The 16,108-nt window shown below is 36.4% G+C and overlaps 1 protein-coding gene across 2 annotated transcripts in view; it reads right to left on the bottom strand.

Annotated features, from left to right (window-relative positions):
* The window catches only part of LOC129718222 (leucine-rich repeat flightless-interacting protein 2), a 113,672-nt gene extending 97,935 nt beyond the window's left edge, over window positions 1-15,737 (bottom strand). Inside the window, exons 1-2 of one of the 2 annotated variants that reach the window (XM_055668782.1) lie at window positions 14,771-15,737; window positions 11,507-11,937 (exon numbers count right to left, since the gene is read on the bottom strand). The gene's annotated coding sequence lies outside the window, so the exon portion shown is untranslated. The remainder of the gene's footprint in view (window positions 1-11,506; window positions 11,938-14,770) is intronic. The other variant, XM_055668783.1, reaches the window with a different exon arrangement.
* Between the last annotated feature and the right edge of the window lie 371 nt (window positions 15,738-16,108).

Raw genomic sequence — 16,108 nt, 5'->3', positions numbered from 1 at the left:
CTATCGACAAAATATGGATATTATTTTTTTACGTAGAATCAAGTCGATAAAAGTGCAAATCGGAATGCCAAAAACATGAGGAGCGTCACGAAAATTGTCCAATTCCAAATGCTCATAACTCATACTTATTCTGAAATCCAAGGTTGCATTTACGGTACTTTCGGTTCCTGAAAATCAGCATAAAATGACTAAATACCACCTAATACGAGTGTTTCCAGAACCACAATGATATCTAGAGTCTGAACATCGACTTGAATGACCATGTTGAAATTCAGGATGACGACTTCCAGTTTCTAAAAAGCAGCCTTAAATGGCCAAACTCCAAGTAATATGAGTCCGGGATAATATCCGAAGACCGTAAATCGACCCCAGATGTTATTTTGAATCTTTTCAAGCCCACCACATTATTCCTAGAGTTATTCTTTGTGCTGGACGAAAGTTATTTACATAAACATATTGATGCAAGACAGTCTATCGTAACCTTAACGTCTATCATACAAAGGATTATTAAAAACGAGAAGTTAGCTTCGAACTTATCACTTGCAATCGCCCTCGAATGCTACATTGCAAGTAATGTAGGGTAAGGAACGGCTTAAGCAGTAGCGCCTATTTTAATCAGTCAAAGAAAACAGGCATCAAACTCCTGCATTTTGATCGATATCGACAATTTCAATGATGGAAACGAAAACTTTGATTGTCTAGCTGTCTTACGAATATAAGAAATACCGTTATTCACAATGAAATCACACAGAAATCAATATTCGAAACAATTCGACCTGTATTGCAGCCATTCAGGAGCCCCTCGGGGCTCATTTCAAGATGGCTTGACAAAGTTTTTTTTTAAATTCTTTATGCACCAATATTTAGTGGTTAATTTGTGGTTTTGAAATCCAATTTGTGGTAATTTGTGGTTGAATAATTTCTGAGAAATTTTCAGAAAACTGAGTCAAGCCATCTCTGAAAATGTTTCCGCTTCAAATGAATCGAACAACGATGATATATACATCAATCGAAAGCTCTTAATTTGTGGTTCACGAAAATGTAGCCATAATAAAATAATTAAAAAACTATTATTTAAACTTTTGAACATTGTTAACCTCTTGTTGTCAACACCGACCGTACGCGGCGCTGGTAGACCATCAAGATGATTTTTTCTCAGAAAGCTTTCGTGTAGTGATGAGTATGGTAAAACTAGAGATACTCAGAGGGAGAGATATGCGGTGAGCCAAACGAACAGTCAAAATTGGAGCCAAACGAACAAGAAAGGTAACACCACATCAAATATCTTAAATACCAATATAGTTCACTTACGTGAAATTATGAAGACAAATTGAAATTGACAGAAGCGTTAGTCACCTTTTCGACCGCTAGGTGCGCCACTTCTGATTTTGTTCTACACGACATGCGAAAAAGAGTAACTTTTGACAATAATATTACCCTAATGGGTACACCGAAAAAAATGCACATTTTATTGTGAAGTGGACTCGGCCGACTATTTTATAATAATAAAGTTCGCCTATGTATGAGGCAATCCATGGGTGGTGTTCCACGGTTTGTACGTTTGTCGATCTCCAACAATATTTTGAGTTGTAAAATGGCGACTTCCGGTGACTGGAAAACTGCCGAAAATGACCAAATAGCATCTAATGTGGGTGTTTTTTTTTAACCAGAATGACGCTCAGAGGCCAGAAATTGTCTCCAAATGCCATTTTTCAATCCAAGATGGCGACTTCCGGTTTCTGAAAAACAGCGGCAAATGACCAAATATGGGTATTTCCGCGATTGTTATGATACACTGAAGCCACAAATCGACCTCAGACAACATTTTGAATTGTAAGATGGGGACTTCCAGTGACTGGAAAAGGGACGAAAATGACCAAATACCACCTAATATAGATTCTTTAACCAGAATGACGCTCAGAGGCCAGAAATTGTCTCTGAATACCATTTTGAAATCCAAGATGGCGACTTCCGGTTTCTGTAAAACAGCGAGATATGACCAAATACCACCCAATGTGGGTATTTCCGAAATCGTGATGATGCACTGAAACCACAAATCGACCTCAGACAACATTTTGAGTTGTAAAATGGCGACTTTTGGTGACTGGAAAACTGCCGAACCAAAAACCCAAAAACAACCCAATATGAGTGTTTCTTCAACCAGGATGATGCATGGAGCTAAAAATTGACCTCGGACACCATTTTGAATTGTAAGATGGCAACTTTTGGGAAACAGCCGAATACTACTGCATATGAATATTTCCGTAATCGAAATAATGTATAGAAGCCAAGCATTGACCCTGGACACCATCTTGAATTCGAAGATGACCACTTTCAGTTTCTGGAAAACAACGAAAATAACTGAATACCACCCAATATGAGTATTTCCGGAATAAAGGTGATGTACTAAAGGCAAAAGTCGAGGATGTTGTCATTCCGATAAAACCAATAATTTCAAACGATATAAACAAATCGCAAGAAATCAATGAATTTGGAACGCTGAAAATTATTAAATTAAACACAAAAATAGGCGGGACGAAGTTTTCCGGGTCAGCTAGTAAATACATAAATATGCTGGTTAAAGCAAAGCTGCAAGTGATGAATACGAAGGTTAGAACTCGAGAGCAAAAATTCGGAGGTATAAAAAAAACAAAAAATACTTTCAAAACGAAGAAAACTAAACATTAAATAATAGTTTTTGCATAACAGTTGTTATCACTAATTATGTTTGTTTTGTTGAATATCTTTTATATATAATATAACTAAAGCTTTTAAACCAATTACAACATTATATGTATCCATACCTAAATTGTTAAATTGATAGAACATTCAAGTGTTATCTAAGGTAAAAGTTGCACAACAACCATATACGACTATTGACAACCATTGTGCGGTTTCTCCTTATATCTATTCCACGAGGTAATTGAAACATTCATTTAATTGTACACTTCGTGGCCTAATTATTGAGCTTGAGCTTGACGGCCGCACATTTCGTAGTTGCTTTCCATGATGGATATGAGCTAGTGAAGTTACACAGGGAACCACGTATATAGCAACTTGGGATTAGTTTACCATTTACACGTCGTGACCTGATTATTTGAATATTTCTTCTCCGTGCCTCGATAAGCTACATATATTATATTATCAATATTTAACTCCCGTAATGGCGTTAGTTTTACACAAAGTTGCTGATTATCACAATCATTCATGATTCATCATCGTCGCTGCTCACTAGTGACTTGGTACTAGAGCTGCAGCCTATCGCATCATTAAGTGCGAATAACAGTGCTTACTGAACTGTTTGGGTGTATTCTATCCTTTACTTCTTCTCCTGCTATTGTATCTCACTGAGTTAACACATTCAGCCACCCGAAAAAAAGTTACTCACCATCAGTTCGACTAACAGCTGAAGCGAACGAATCTAACGAAGCGAACGAAGCGTCGGGAAAGACCAATGACGTTTGCAAAGGAAAAAAAACACCGTTGGTTTTGGTAAGAATAGATTCGTACAAGACCCAAGCAAACGTCGCCGCCTAGGGTGGGCAAGCGAATTATCTGTTTATGGAATAGGGTGTTCGATACATCTGAGAAGGGATGTATTCTTGACAAAATAAATTTTGCGGAATATAGTTTAAGGAATTAGTTTAGATGTTCACACGTATTGTTCGAGATGTTTGAAAAGGAAAAAATGACCTTCTTTCAATGTATGTTTTTATTTTTATGTTTCTTGAAGTCAACTGATTATTGGTTTCTGAAATTTAAAATGAATTTAACAAAACAAATGAAATGAATTTAACAGAAAGCATCGATAAGGCACCCATATTCTATTGCCCCTGTACCAGCACCTTTTCCTCCACAACATCCTTCATCTTCGTTTTTAACACGCGGCAGTTCATCACTGCTAGACTCTTCCTATTTTCACAACTACAACTACGCAGCACTGTTGGCTGGAGAAAGCTAATCGCTTCGGTTCACCCAAAAAAAAAACCCCGAAGAATATGACTGATGCAAATCGTGCGAACGATGCAAATGAAGTGAATGATGCGAATCATCTGACTATTCTAAGTGATGAGATTACAGCGGAAAAAAAAACCTCTGTCTTCCCTATTGATCTGATCAGGTCCGAAGCGAAGATGGTGCGAAGAGAAAAAAAACTTCTCATACGTGAGTCACTCACCATGGCACGGGACAATCAACGCGTTCGTTTCATTTATGAGTGCATGCTTTGTTGCCACTGAACTGAGTACTTCTGGTTGCAGACAACGGTTGCAGTGTAATGAAGTGATAATCAGCAACACTGGTTTTACATACGAACAATATACGCATGAAATCTGCAACATGTTTTTTTTTCTGTGAAAGTATGAAATTGAGTCAACTAAATCTAAAATTGAGTAAATTCAGTTTCGTGTGTGAGAGTGTCGGTCAAACGCTCACAGAAATTCAACAACAATGCACAGTGGTACTACAGTAAGGCAATGTAGGCGGACATGAGTTTTTCGATGCGATTTTGTGGTTTTTAGAGTAAATTTTTTTTCTAAGAACTTATTTCTTATATTAGTCTATTTTTTATGTGCAAATGAAAATAAGGGTGGTCCTGAAATCGACTGAATAAAAAAACTAACTTTTTTATTTGCAGAAATAAATGTATTCATTCTTTGTTAGAAGTTGAGATCGGTTGTGAAACTTCCGCCTAATCAACCACAGTGTCGGTTAAATATTGTGTGAGAAAAAGTAAGGACAGGCAACAGCCTAAACTTATTCCCAATCTGATCCGGATGACATAGGTGAGAGCGTTCCTTTTATATTTTATTATATTTTTCTTTAAATGCTGGAGGATTCGATCAATGGGATAGTGAACAAGCAGTCTATTCGTGTTCGCGTGCATTTAATATTTAGAAGTAGCCATTTTGGGATAAAATTCATGGAGTCGAAACTAAACCACGGTTAGAAGTAGAGTTTGAATACCCGGCTTCACGCGTATTGTTCTACACAAAATAGCGTTAGTGATAGAGACCCCCATTGGATCATAATTTGTTAACAGTGACTAAACAAAATAGCTAAAGTTGTTTTGGTAAACATGCACATGGATTATGAGAGTTTGAAATGTAAGTTTTGCTACTAACCAGAATCGATGCTAACTATTTTTCTATTTTTCTAGCTTTTGAATAGTCGTTTTGAATATTATTTTATAATTATGGCTAGTTTGGCGTTTTGTTCGCAAATTTGAGACTACGTTTTGGCAAATATGTGTACCTGCATTTTTCAAATTATTAGGGCTTTGGATGCATGGAATTTCGCCAATTTTTGTATTTGAAAGGCGACTCTTGCGTAGACAAACAAAAAAAAAAAAACGACGTGAAACGCCGCGTCCATACGCGTCCACATCGGTAGAAAGGAATAGAGCGGTCGTGCATGATGCTTCGGTTCTGCCTTAAAGTTAGGAAATCGCTTTTTAAGAACAGACGAATGTCGTTAGTCGACCTGTTAAGCAGAAAGCCATATCTCCGGGTGACCGAATATCTACCGTTATAATTTTTGGTATAAAGAGGGTCCTTCACGAAGAAACGATAGAAGTGGCGAGACGTTAACGTGGACTCAACTCCAGTAGTTTTCGTAAAATCGTGTAGTCAGCTGAGATAAATCAATGGGAGATACGTTTCGGTAGTTGTATAAGGACTTCATAAACAGATGTCCGAATGTCACGTCGATACCTTCCATGAGTTCGTGTTTTCTACAGATAGATTATCAACGCGATGTAGTTTTCGGTATAACCTCTTGGAGGAAACAATAGAAGTGTCGAGACGTTAACGTGGATAGAACTTTCGTAGCTCTCGTAACATTGTGTAGTCGGCTGAGATACACCAATGGGAGACTCTCTTCGGTAGTTGCATGATGATTTGTTGAGGGAATGTTCGAATATTTTAGTCTGTATTAATTTAATCGCAGTTCCGGTATTCTCGCGTGCCCTTTTTTCGGTGGTATATCAAACAGAACGAGTTCGAATCGCGTAATAATTTTCGCGGAGGTTAATATGAACTTGTAGGCGCGATATTTGCTATGAACCCGGTACCCGAATTCAGCGCATCGTTTACCAAAACGAAATCTGCTGCAAACCCTACCCTTTTCTCCAACATCCCAGTGATTTCTCGTGGAAGTGCAGAGGTGTTCTCGGCTTCCAATAAAGCGAGTATCACGTCAACATATTCCCATACACACTCCTTCTTTGACCTGCATTCGGATGCGGCCGGCGCTGGTATCGCCTAACATAAAGATAAGATCACCAGTTTTTACACATTGAGGATGAATGTTAGTCCCAAACATCACCCATTGGTTCTCTGTGTAATTACAGCTGATCTGGCAATAACGGAGTAGCAACCGCGGGCGGTCAATCATGCTCATGCTCATGCTCATGCAGAAATAAATGTATTCATTCATCGGCACAGTTATAGATCAACTAAACTTCACAATATTTATCCAATATTTGTTCTTTCAAATGATACCAAAAAATATTATTTTTGTTTGCCCTAAACGGAGGCATCAATATATCAAAAGGGCCTATTTTTAAAATGGAAATATTGAAAACTCTTCATCTGTACAATATATCGGCATGCTTTTTCGTCAAAATTGGCGTATTTTTTATTAAAGTTACCGAAGAAAACTTTGTTTTTAAATTTGAATTGAAAAAATAGAGCGAAACGACTGTTTTTGGAAACCAAATTTAATGTCTACAAAAAAGTTTCTTTGCAAAGCTACTTAGAATTAGTTGGTCTACAAGTTTGCCAAAGAATGTTTACAATTATTTATGCAAATAAAACCAAGTTAGTTTGTTTTTATTTCTCATTCGCACATGAATAGAGGACTATGTATTAGAAACAGCTTTTTACAAAAACTATGGCTTTAAACCGCAAACCAAAATCGCCAGGAAAATCTCATGTCCACCTAAATTGCCTTACTGTACCACTGTGCAATGAGTTTAGTTACCTTTTTCACCACAAGAGGGGGTGTTCCCTGTCTGTCTTCACTGAAATATATGGGAAATTCGAAAGTGAACTATATTGTTATTTTAAGATATTTGACCACATTAAGAGGTATTGCAATCAGGTACAAAAAAGAACGTGTTTATTTCTATACGATTTTTTGTTCTATTGCCAATGAATGAATTAAGAATGCTGTGAGTGATTTTTACCCGGAGTTCAACAAACCTTGTGTATAGGTAACAAAATAAGTGAAGGTGTATAAAATTTAACATAAACATAAAATATATCACCTTAACAGTTTTCTCGAAGCACTTCACTGTTCTTAGGGACTTTCACCGTCACCACCGATCATACAAGTCGAATGTTAGTCAACATTGCGCTTTGAGAAGAGATCTGGCACCTCTGACATATGAAACCCAGTTGCCGAATTGGCGATTTTTTTCACCGCGAATCTCTTCCTCTGAGTATTTCTAGGTGAAACAGTATGTAAACAGCAGGGATACTATATGTGCAGATTTGCTGCGAAATGCAAATGTTGATCAATTAGCAGATATTTGTAGTTGACAAGCCTCCGTGTGTTTTACGTAAATTTCCTCAAAATAAGTGAAGTTTTACGTAGACATGCGAGCGTAATTTTCTCGATCTTCGGTCGAATCATTTCCGGAAATGTAATTTTGCCGTTTACCGATTGTTTGAAAAAAAACTTAAATTAATACACCTAGGGGTGTGATCTGGTCTTTCTCATACAAAATCTATTATATGTTAAAATCTATTAGCACATACGTTTTGACTCTTGGAATAAATTCAAGCCTGATAATAATAAAGAACAATTTTTTGTTTCGATAAATATAATAATATTTTGGTAACCAACTACGCAACTGTATTCGACTGTTGGGTATTTTAGAAACCGGAATGATGCCTGAAGGTTGGGAATGGGCCTTAAAAGTGTAGGAAACGGTTGTAACGCATGGTAAATGCCCAAAGGTGTGAGTCCTGACTAGAATTAAAATTCGATATTTTCTCGCCTCAGGAATATGCTACTACAACTACCCCCTGAATAATAAAACAAAAAAGCTTTCAACGGCAGCGACAACGCTATGTCGTATACAGTAATGTCGCTTTTTACGCGTTTTTTTTACGCGGGTTGCTTTCCTCCATTACTCAAAAACGGTACAAGATATCGACCTCATTTCAATCACGTTTTCCGTTTTAGGCCACGAGTGATCATATATCAGTTTTTAAAAAAAATCACAATTATTGGTGTAAACAGTCAGAATTTAAAATATTTAATTTTGGTCTCTAGATTGGCCACTATCATATTATAACGAGGTTTTAACGTTTTAGGACGGTTTTCTTTGTTATATTTGCAACTCAAAAAAGTTGTTTTTTACGCGGGCCCATACAAATTTGGAACGCATCCCCCGCGTAAAAAACGACCTGTCGATATGTTCTAGATAACCCACTAGCACTAACATCGGCAGGTGCCAGTACTATGCTCATCCAACGCCGCGTACGATCGGTGTTGACAACAAGAGGTAAACAATGTTCAAATAATAATAGTTTTTTAAATAAAAGTTTTTTTAATTATTTTAATATGAACTATGCCCACAAAAATTACATTTTCGTGAACCACAAATTAAGAGCTTTCGATTGATGTATATATCATCGTTGTCCGATTCATTTGAAGCGAAATCATTTTCAGAGATGGCTTGACTCAGTTTTCTGAAAATTTCTCAGAAGTTACTCAACCACAAATTACCACAAATTGGATTTCGAAACCACAAATTAACCACTAAATATTGGTGTTAAAAGAATTAAAAAAAATACTTTGTCAAGCCATCTTGAAATGAGCCTCCTCGGGTGCTGAAAAAAAACGACTGCAAAACAGATGGAAACTGCTCAAATAGGTTCGGGGTGATTGGAATAGTGTCCCTCGATTGGTAACTTTGATTGATGTTTGTTGAAGTTTGCTAACTTAGTTTAACAATCTGAAAACAAGTTCGGACAGGGAAAACGATAGAGAACAGATTGATATACTACTGTTTTAGTTTCACCCAACACATTTCGAGTATTTCGTCTGAATACACAGGCGGTTCCTAAAGCTGCTTAGAATATGTTCCCTACCCTAGTTTTTCGCCAACTTTGCGTTCGTGGCTTCGCACACAGCCCTCCGTTTGTTGTTGTTCTCTTGACTATAGAGAGGTACTCTACCAACAACTCTGTTTCAGCAATCAGTAACATTATTTTCGAATGACTACAAGCCAACCAAAAACACCCTTTTCGGAGTTACTTAACATTTAAAATAGAGAGTTAAAAGATAATTTTTACTGAAGTTTACCGCTTCAGACCATCCAATTATTTAACCCCAATCGAGTGTATTCCTTAATCTATTGCAAGAAATACATTAACAAGCTGTCGTAATTCTACGTTAACCTTGTGGTCGTGTCTCATACGCAACCTCTTTAATTTTTTTTATATTTTGATTTGGTGGCATTCACTTTTAAAACATTCAACTGTCAATTACCTCATTTGCTTAAGTGTCGAAGAAAATTTTTTTTTAGTCTAAACCACACTTTTTGTTCTCGTTTATTTTTTGCATTTTCGTAAAACTACATACATTGTCGCTTGATGATTACAAATATTTGAATGGGCAAAACGGTTTGTTTGATCAGTAAGGCGTCTTCACCAAAGTTGTAGAGAACAATTTTTTCTTTTCAAAATATTCAATTACAGTTATACCTTGATATAAGGCAACCTTGATATAACGTCACTCGATATAACGTAACTTTTACCTCGATATAACGTAACTTTTACCTCGTATTTGACGTAACTTTTTTAAAACCTTGAAATTAAAATACAAAAATTATTTTTGGGGTGTATAATGTTCCGAATAAATGTTTTTAGTAAGTTTTGAAACCTATAAGTACCGAAAAATGGGGTAAAATTGACATTTTTTTCAATGTTTCATGGAAGGTTATATTTATCTACGGAAGTTGTCTTAAAGGGGCATAAGACAGTTTTATATAGACTGCTAGGTGAAGGGAAATAAGTTTTTCGCACCTTTGAGTGAACATCAAGAAATTTGCATCAATGAAAAAAAATCTTTCCGTGCTTCGATATAACGTAATGAAAAGAAAAATTAAGCTGAATTATATCGAGGTATGACTGTATATTTTTTGTGAAAAACAGTTTGGAAAAATTTAAAATTATTTATCTAAAAAAGCTCATTCTTAAAAACCAATTTTTTTATAGAAACTACAAAAGATTACCTTAACAATGAAACCGATCCGGTCATGGAAAAATCAAGAAAAAAGACATGATTTAAAAAAAAATTCGAATGGTATTTTTTTGGAAGGACAAAATTGCTATCTACAATTTTGCCGAAGACACTATGTCAATCAATTAAATCGTTTTAGCTGAGGAAATATTTCAAATTTTTTATATAGCACTCTATAAGGAATTCAAAATATTTTTATAGTTGAAACGTTTTGTTTGATTGGCATAATGTCTTTGACAAAGTTGTAGATAATAATTTTATCCTTCCAGGTAAGTCTAAATGAACTCAACGGATTTGATTGCGACAGCCAAAATAAATTTGAGCTTTCGGATTTCATAGTTTTAGAAATATTTTCTCGAAACAATCATTTGCAGTTGGTAATAGAGCAGTATTAGTTGATTGATTTTATTTTAGCAAAATTTTCGTCGTTCAATATAGACGTACATGGGGCGAAAAAGTTTTCAAAATTGAACTCCCTGATTTTCTCTCATATTGCTTGAAAAATATACTTAATTTCCCTGATACTTTTCAGCATTCAGCTTAACTCTGATACCCCAAAGGAAAAAAAAGTATTCGATTGGATATAAATTCAAACAGTAGACGGTGCTGCCATCTGAATTTCAATTTCATCTGGCGGATTATCACAGTTCATGAGAGTTTGAGGCAGCACAAACCATCGTAAAGGAGGTGGTCACGTCCAACAAGTGTGAAGAAACTGAAAGTCATTAATCTCTCTCTAGTAATTTTTTATGTTACCAAACATAAAAAAATGGGTCTACGGTGAAGAATTCGTAAAATAGTAAATTTCTGGGATAATACCGTATGTCTCAAATGGCTAATAACAATTCTAAAAAAGCAATTCATCATTACTTAAAACAAATACTAAAGCTAGGTTTAAAAAATTCCCTGATTAGGCCAAATCAGCCCAAATTCAAATGAAAATATTATTCAATTCGTCACAGTTTTGTTCTTAAGAATTATTTCAGGTTGAAATGTATTTTGATCAGTACTAGGATAGATTGTACTATAATAAAGTTGTGCTTTACAGAAAGCAATATGTTTCAAAATAAACATTGTGTTACCTAGACCAGTTATTACTTTTTATTAAACAAAATTATTCATTTGTAAACAAAATAAAAAAATTCATAAACAACAAGAAGAACAAGATCTCATTAATTGACATGAAATAATAATCCATCACAGATTATCTAGACCGGCATTATTGACACACTACAGCTTAGTATGTACGTACGTTTTTTCTACGTCTTCCGAAATTTCTTTGGTGCCCCATTGGATGTTTGTTCTGGTGTCTATCTTCAGTACTTTTAAGTAGATCCTTTTTTTCACCCTGAGTACAGCTTTCTCAAGTGATAAAACAGCTAGCTGTCACAGTTTCGTTTTCATTGTCGTTTAGGCTTCGTTTCTTCGTAGTCAAATTACTTGTTGTGCGATTACGTTTGTCTTCTTTTCTGCGCGTAAACACCTGCCGCTGCAACAGTCGTCTGAGGAGTTCGCTTTTATCTGAATGAATGTGCAGCACATAAATTTCTTGAATGAAAACCCACTCATAGCAATGGGTACCGCTGTTTGCTGCGGAGGCTGGTTGAATGGATGGGTGGTTGCTTGGAAGCGGAGGCCAAGTGGGCAGGTTGTTAAGTACCTCTACGTCGAGATTCGTTGAGTCTGTACGCGCGTTTGTAAGCCGAAAGTAAAAAGAAACAAAGAGAACAGGTGAGGGAAATCTAAATTAATAGAATAATGTTTTTGTCTTACACTTACAAAATAAAAAGTAAGAAATCATTACGGAGAAGAGAATAACAACTCACTTTTTGAGCATTTCAATATAAAATTATGAAATAACATACATCTATTCTGCTTTTGGCATTATTGATGTAAAAAAGTATGAGCTTTTGAATGGCGCAAGACATTTTAAGATACTTCATGAACTAATTACATTTTTTGTCCTATGACCTACATTTTAAGTTATAAAGTAGGCAATGTTTGTGATTTTTCCGAGGATGCGAATGATCAACACGGGCTGAGGATGTGATTTAGACATAGAAAAAATTTCCCTCTTACAGACGGGACCCGAGCCCGCAATCTCCGATGTCTCCGGCATGGTGTTTTGGCCAATTACTGGAAGAGGAAAATTTTTTCTAAGTCTAAATCACATCCTCGGCCTGTGTTCATTATTCGCATTCTCGAAAAAATTACATACATTGCCTACTTTATAACTTAAAATATATTTTAAGATAGATGGGTAGACCCCTGCTCAAAAATATTTTTTTTCTGAATAAAATAATATGACTTCCAAACCCAATATAGCGTCCACTACTACAAAGTTTGCAAAAAAGGCTCTATTTTCTCCTTTCCAATGACATGTTGGTTCAATGAATTTTATAAAGAAATTCAAAAGTTAGAGCAATTTTGGTGAGCTAAGTTTTGACGAAAAGCGTAGACTCAAAAAAAAAATCATTTCTAGTTAACGAGAGGTTCATCAATTTCATTAACGATATGCAGTTTTTTGACTTATTCAACACGGGCTTTCAAACAAACATAACTTAGATCCTTTTCAACACCTTCAACCCACTACAGTGGTCTGGTCTTAACGGGAATTGCTCATATCCTGTTCAGTGATTGTATAAATTAAAAAGTTTTGTTTATCAAAGCAAAGCAAAGCCTTGGTGCTACATTCCGATTCGGAACTTGACCTACTGTTTATTTATACACAGACTTCGCAGCCGACTGTTTTTTAGTGTACAGGACAATTGCGGGGCTAGCGCTACGATCCTACTGACACTAACAACAGTCTCTCCCGAGCCGAGACTCGAACCCACGACGACTGGCTTGTTAGGTCAGCATCGTACCTCGAGACCATCTGAGAGATTTGTTTTGTTCATCATCTTCCCCAATATTCATTTCAACACTCATTTCCATCTCATGCAACAACAATATCGCACGCTAGTCTATGAAGCTAATAGCGGTCTCGATTAACTAGAATAGTTGAGAGAACTCGTTATCAATATTGTTTTTGGCACATTTTGCATGTTGCAGGACAAGTACAACGATACACCGTGCTCCAGTGCTGAGTAGAGAAGATTTCTAGCTCGAAAATATACTCGACTTGGTCGGGAATCGAACCAGATATCACAACCGTGTGGGAGTGCTAGTCGATCGACATCGAAATCCACAGAGCCACAGGGATCACTTATTTTCGTCCCGTCACCCTCATTTATCGAATTTATCGTCGATTTTCACCATATATTCAAAGTAAATGTTTCCACCTTTCAATTTAGTTGAGTGATTAGAAATTTTACTTTGAAAATATGGGAAAATATGTCGTTAAATTTGGCAAATAAGAGTGGTGAAATGAGTATTGAAACATTAACTCTATATTGGCAAATTTTCTTGCTTTTTTAGAAATTGTTCAAGCTATCCAATATGTACTGATTATAAATAAGAACATTTACTGAGCATTTTTGCCTGTATGAAATGAAGAAACAATTTATTTGAAATTTTGAGATTCAAATTGCATTTTAGTATTTGAGATAGAATAACTTTCTCAGCATCTCAAATGATGCAATAGCCTTTTTGATCACGACTGAATATTTCTTGCAATTGGATATTAGTTCGAATGCTATGCATGAAAGTTGGTTTTATGTTTATTTCTCTCGACAACATTTCTTCCGGTTTGTTCAAATTGTATAATAGAAAAAGATAAAAAAAAAAATATTTAGGCGGCTTCGTCAGGATTTCTATTTTCGTTGTGTTATTTCGTTATTTTCGCGAAACTGAGGTATACCTAAAAACCTTGTTCGTTTTTGTATCTTGTCTTCTGTATGACAAATGGAGCAAGTTTGTTAATAGAAAGTTAGAAAGATTCCAGCCGTAAATGGGTTCAATTTAATGAGGGTCAAGGCATTGAAACCATTTTATACACCGTGTTTATTCATTCGATTTTTGAGTTGTTTTATTTGTGTAGCAAAAACTGCGATTTAGTGATACACTTGTTTAAAATAAACCTAAATCGTTAAAAACTTCAGTTATAAAAATCACACAGACGGATTCCTCAAGTGAATAAACATTTAAACAAAACAAAATTTGTCTGGCACAGTTCAGTGATTGGAGTAACCATCAAAATGAAAAGCAAAATTGGTCTTGCCAGGCAGCGACCAGGTCTCTAACCCCATAAAGTTTTTGGCTGATTTGGCAACTCGGAGAATAGTCCGAGTCGAAAAAGAGGAAAACAATGAAATCCCCACAGGCTGCCAGCCAAACTACACCGCGGTAATTCCATAGCGATTCTGCTGTTTCTGGTAAAGCAATCAGTCCAGCTAATTAGACTCTTCTTCATCTACTTCTCATAGTCTTGCTTGAGCCCCTCGAATGGGGACCAGCAAGCTGCTTCTCTTCATGCATCTATATTAATTACTTTCGGCCTTTCTAATTGAAAATTGCTGCTTTTCTTGGTTATTTTGCCAACCACAATCAATCGAGAAAATTGAAAAAACCTTACCTTTCACGTTCGCACACAAACTATTACGTGCATGTAAACTTCGAAATTCGATGAACTGTTGGTCATAATAGACTGCTTGGTAGAAAAGTCGCGATTTTCAGCCGGAAGGTCCCTACAATCAGTTTTCCTCGAAGCACCGGGTTTGACAAAGCAAATTTTATTCACTTTTTCAAAGCACATGCTCTGCCGCTGTACCGCTACAACATGACACAATTTGCATACGCCATACACACCGAAAATAACACTCCGACGATTGACCGATTCTCACTGAGGTGGCTCTATTTTGACATTTTCAACAGTGTTTCCACCGTCTGTTCACTGCTATGTGAAGAATGTTTACACCCGTCTCAGTTCTGTCATTTCACTTTACTCCGGGAAACTTTGCTTCATGCGGATTTCGGACTTAAGCGGCCACTCGGACCAGCCTTGCTAATCTGACAGGTGCTGCTGCACTGGGCTCTCCGAAAGGCAACAACAGAAAAACAAAACATGAACGATCGATAAAAATCCTCCGTTTATTCCTTCCTTTACACACTCCGCCGGGTTAACTCGTTTCTTCTTCCTCCGCGCTGAACAAGCAACACATTCAGCTAGCTGGTACTGGTACGTGTTTCTGCTGCCTACTTGCCTTCATTTGCAGCTTTATAACTCGCACACACTTTTACAGCAATGGGATTTTTCGTCTTCGATAGGGTTTAAATTGGGAACTCAGAATTACGCAAATTCCACGCCCGAAAGGTGACAGCCTTTGCGAGAATATTATATTTTCCACCGTCAATTGGCATTTATACCAAGTATAACTGTTCTTTATTTATCTAGTACGGGTAAAATGCAATTCTGATAGACATCTTAGCTAAATTCTTCATTCAACACTCGTCGTTCGACGTACGAATTGATGCCATTTTTGAGAAACCAAAACCGAAAAAGACAGAACTGGCTACACCTAACGATGTGTGCGTGTTTTGGATGCTGCTGCTAACCGTGCTAGCAGTGACATAAAATGCGAGGTAAGAGAAAAAATAATCGAAAAAGATCTGTCAAATAGAACATGCAGGGCTGCTAATTCCGTTAAACTGGTATAAGGAGCTAGGCATCAGATACGTAACAATTTTGGCTCAAGAAAAGCCCAGTGGATATGTGGAATAATTTCTAGCTCGTAAATCTTTCGCAAGTAACTATGGAATAAGCCCTGAGCACAAAGAAAATATTACCAAGTGAACACATAAAAACAACGTAAATTTACGTAAACCTGGATGTTTTCACTGGTTTAGGTAAATAATACACATAAAAATTGGTGGAAACAACGCAAAAGCTCAATAAAATGCGAATACTTAATTT

The sequence above is a fragment of the Wyeomyia smithii genome, chromosome 1, assembly GCF_029784165.1.
Source record: "Wyeomyia smithii strain HCP4-BCI-WySm-NY-G18 chromosome 1, ASM2978416v1, whole genome shotgun sequence".
NCBI classification, from domain to species: domain Eukaryota; kingdom Metazoa; phylum Arthropoda; class Insecta; order Diptera; family Culicidae; genus Wyeomyia; species Wyeomyia smithii.
Note: the sequence above shows the minus strand (reverse complement) of the source record. Positions and strands in the feature narration are given on the sequence as shown.